Genomic DNA, 4,510 nt, shown 5'->3' with positions numbered 1-4,510 from the left:
CGCGGGGTGTGCTCCGCGGGGAGGACGGCGCGGGGTGTGCTCCGCGGGGAGGACGGCGCGGGGTGTGCTCCGCGGGGAGGACGGCGCGGGGTGTGCTCCGCGGGGAGGACGGCGCAGAGCTGAGCATGGTGTGCGGGGGTCACTGTGAGCAACAGCCGACTCTGGCACCCAGGAGCTGTGCTTTTCTGAACAGGTGGGATTCAAAGATTCCATGTGCTCGGTGCCTCTCCCAGGGAGATGGGGGGGATGTTCACCCATGGGGGTGAGCAGACAGTGTCCCCCTCAGCATCTCAGGTTCCTGTACCCTCTCCGGGAGGTGTAGGTCGCTATGGATGGGCAGACACTGCCCCCCTCAGCACCTCTCGTTCCCGTGCACCACTTGGGGGGTACTGGTTCCCATGGGGATGAGCAGACGTGGTCGCCTGTGGCCTCCCTGGTTCCTGTGCACCCCCTGTAAGGTGTCGGTCTCCGTGGATGAGCAGGCTGTGTCTCCTGTGGCCTCTGTGGTTGGTGTGAGCCCTCTGGTCCCCGCCGATGGGCACACAGCATCCCCTGCGGCCTCTCTGACTCACGGACTGTGGGCTGACTGCCTAGTCCTCCTCACACTCTCCCTGCCGACCACAGCCAACATTGCCCGAGTGTTGGGCGGGGCTGTGAGGGTAGCAGCGCCGACGCAGTGACTGTGTCCCGAGAGCCAAGTGCTGCCCACTGTCCAGTGGACACAGGGAGACCTCAGAGTGCCTGGTGTGGACATTGTCCAGGTATCCAGCTCTGTCTGCATCTGAGCCACTGCTCTCCAATCCCCCCAGAGATGGGTTTAGCCTCCAGCATATTCTTTCTGAGTGGCTGGGCTCCGGTCCTGACGGCTTTGGGGTTTTAATGGGAATGTGGATCCTTGGTGGCACAGAGATTAAAGCTCTTAGCTGCTAACTGGAAGGCCAGGAGTTCGAACCCACCAACCACTGTGACACAGAAGAATGCGCTCTTTGCTCCCATGAAGACTGCAGTTAACCATGGTGGGACTGGGAGCGGCAGGCTGGACCCCTTGTCGCGGCTTGTCCCAGCCTCTCGCTCCCGCCCTTGTTCAAGTTTGGTCTTGCGGTCACTACGGTAGTCCGTGGCACTGAGGGTCTTCTCTCTCTCTGACCCTCTCCCAGTTCCAGCACGATACTCTTCCTGAGGATGTCCCCCCCCCCCCACCTGCCCACAGTACATGAGATGAAGTCCCACCCTCCTCTAAGGAGCATCCTTGTTGAATTTCCTCCAAAACAGACGTGCTGGCTTTTTGGCCGTTCGTGGGATATTCAAGTCTCTTCGCCGTAAATATTTCAGACTTTGAAGTCCTGGAGGTGGTTCTGCTGTACCCCACGGGGTCGCTGGAGCCAGAATCGACTGGGACAGTGAGCTGTGGGCTCTCAGAGTGTCTGCTAAGCATCGCTCTGCGTTTCCTCCTTCCTGGTTCTGAGCTGGGGAGACGCTGCCTTTTTGTTGAGCCAAGCATGACCACAGCGTGCAGATGTGATCTGGGGGTCACGGGCTCAGAAGCCACAATGCAGGCAGCACGGGAAGGAGGGGACCTGACACCGGACACCCTGCTCCCCACGTATGGGCTTTTGAAATGTGGTAAGCTATTTGCTGACTTTGTCAAAGTTGAGGAATGCTTGTGAGTTGAGTTTGTAATCATGCTATCTACAATAAATGAAGTTTTTACTTTTCAAAGAGAAAGGGCATAAAATTGATTTGTACAGAATGAAAGTGTGCACATATTTTTCCCTCTTGTTGAGAATACTGATCACCATCCAAGTGTGTTTTTTTATAGATGACACATCTTAATCAGATAATGTAGTGCGTCTGAGCAGAGAATTGTGCCCATGTGACGGGTTGGAGTTGTCCTGAGCTGTGAGATCTGTTGGTTGGTTTTAAGACGTTGCTGTTGGTAGGTGCCCTCCAGACCTGTGGCTCTTGACAACCCACGGACATCACATCTGAACCCGGTCTGCCCTGTGCTACCCTCACCGCCGCTGCAGTCACTACGTCAGACCATCTCGTTGGCGGTCTCCTGTCTCTCTTTGACCCTCTTCGTTTTTCACCCCTTTCCAGCGACTGGTTCTTCATGACAACATGCCCAGCGTGTGTGACAAGTGTCGCCAGGCCCGCATACAAGGGTCACCTGCTGGTGCGTCCTTCAGGACCGACTTGTTTATCCTGGTGTCGGCCCGTGAGAACCGTGTGCTTGTGGAATTTGCAGCGAATTGCGTTCATGGCTTTCAGTTAAATGTGCCAAAGACGTTTTAATAAATTCTGGCTTCATGTCAGATACAAAGGCCAAACAAACCCTGGTGGTGCAGTGACTGAAACACTGCTGCTAACTGAGAGGTCAAACCCGTCAGCTTCTCCACAGAACAAAGGTTGGCCGTCCGCTGCAGGGAAGAGTCCAGTCCCAGGAACCAGGGGGCCCGGAGCTCTGCCCAGGAGGGTGGTGAGGAGTCGGAATGGACTCGGGGTGGCCGGTCACTCTCTGCCCGCCATGCGGGCGTTACTGCACCCCGTGTCCTCTGCTCACTCCCTGATGTGGAGGGTGGGTGCTGTGTGGGAGGCCAGGCTCCACCTCTGGCGTGATGCTGGCCAGGACACCAGTGGACGGCACCCCTGTGGCATTGCTGTCACGGCTCCACTGTCCTCGGGTCACGGACGGGGGGGCGGGCGTGGTGGCGCGGTGGCGCAGTGGCTAGGCGCTCAGCGGCTAATAGAGAGGCTGGTGGTTCCGCCCCACATGGCGCTGTGAGAGGGAGATGAGGCAAGGGCTGCAGTGGACACTCCAATCCGCCCTGCAGGGTCACTGTGTCAGAGTGCAGGGAGTCCAGGGGGTGGGTCAGGCTGGGTGTGGCATGGAGAGATGTCCTGGGCGCCGGTCCATCTGTCCTCACCTGCAGTTGACACTCTGCTCTGCACTGCAGGGTCACTGTATCAGAATGCAGGGAATCCAGGTGGTGGTCAGGCTGGGTGTGACGTGGATGTCCTGGCTGCCTGTCCATCTGTGCTCACCTGCAGTGGACACTCCGATCTGCTCTGCAGGGTCCCTGTGTCAGAGTATAGGGACTCTGGGTGGCAGGCCAGGCTGGATGTGACGTGGATGGATGACCTGTCCATCTATCTGTCCTCACCTGCAGAGCCTGTGTGAAGACGCATGGACTCTGTTGGAGGGGACACCTGTACATGGAATGCCCTCGACGTGGCCCATTCCTGGTGGCCCAGCACAGTCTGGACGGCGGCTGCGCTTGTGACGGTGTCTGTGGAGCTTGGGAGGGCAGAGGGTGACCAGCATGGGTAGTGGACACTGCACTTGAGTCTTCCACCTCTCTTGACCTCTGTGTGGACACTGATGTTGACTCTGTCTCCTGCCCCTTGTCACATAGTAACTGTCAGGTCACCTCAGTGGGACGCCTTTGAGTTTCAGGGTGCTGATGTTTGGATTAGGGGTTTAGCGGTGATTCTAGGGTAGAACTTCCCTTTCCATGAAGGAGGCCCAGGGTTGATTCTGACCACTCACCCTGTGTGCAGCCCCAGTTGTCTGCATGAATAACAGCAACATATCATATTATTATGCATGAACTGTGCTGTCGGATGCCCTGCTCAGTTGGAACCGACCCGTAGCTGACCCTCCGGCAGGTTTTCAGAGGCTGCGAATCACACGGGAGGAGATCGCCCGTCTTTCTTCTGCAGAGCAGCTGGTGGATTTGAACCTCGTGCCTTTGGGATTGCAGCTCAGCTTCTTACCACTCAGCCGCCAGAGCTTATTATGACATAAATAAAAATAGATGATGCAGCATGTCGGCGGCTGACGGAATGTGTTCTGTAATAACGCGGTGTGTGCGCCCCAGGTGGTGGGGGTCATTCCCCGCTGTGATGTGAGGCAGGTGGGAGTGGACCTTCCGGAAAAGGTGCGCCGGGAAGACAGACCTGTCGACCTACATCTAGAACCAGGCAGCGGGAACCTTGTGGTCATGTGGGCACGGGATGGCCTGGGATGTGGGGTCTCCCTGCACTGCACGGGGGGTCACCAGTCATCAGTGCAGGTAAGGGGGGGACATCCCTGCTGGTTGCTGTGAAGGGCAGGGGCACCCAAGGGGTGGAGGGGAGCCTGGGAGGACCTCAGCTCCCATGGGGGCTCCTTCTCCATTGACCGTCTTCTGGCTGAAGCCTGCCTCAGAGGTCCCATCCAGGCGGCGGTGAAGTCCATGCTGGAGGCCGGCACTTCGTGAGGAAGGCCGGTGCCCTGCTTCTCCCCTGCATGTGTCCCTCCTCTCGCAGAGGCCAGGGTGAAATGTGGGCATGGTCCAGGTCCCCTGCATGTGTCCCTCCTCTCGGCAGAGGCCGGGGTGAAAGGTGGGCATGGTCCAGGTCCCCTGCATGTGTCTCTCCTCTCGGCAGAGGCCGGGGTGGAAGGTGGCCAAGGTCCAGGTCCCCTGCATGTGTCCCTCCTCTCGGCAGAGGCCGGGGTGGAAGGTGG

The sequence above is a fragment of the Elephantulus edwardii genome, unplaced genomic scaffold (genome assembly GCF_000299155.1).
Source record: "Elephantulus edwardii isolate Elephantulus edwardi_28Jun2011 unplaced genomic scaffold, EleEdw1.0 scaffold00274, whole genome shotgun sequence".
Taxonomy (NCBI): Eukaryota; Metazoa; Chordata; class Mammalia; order Macroscelidea; family Macroscelididae; genus Elephantulus; species Elephantulus edwardii.
The sequence above is the reverse complement of the archived record's forward strand: the minus strand, read 5'-3'. Positions refer to the sequence as shown.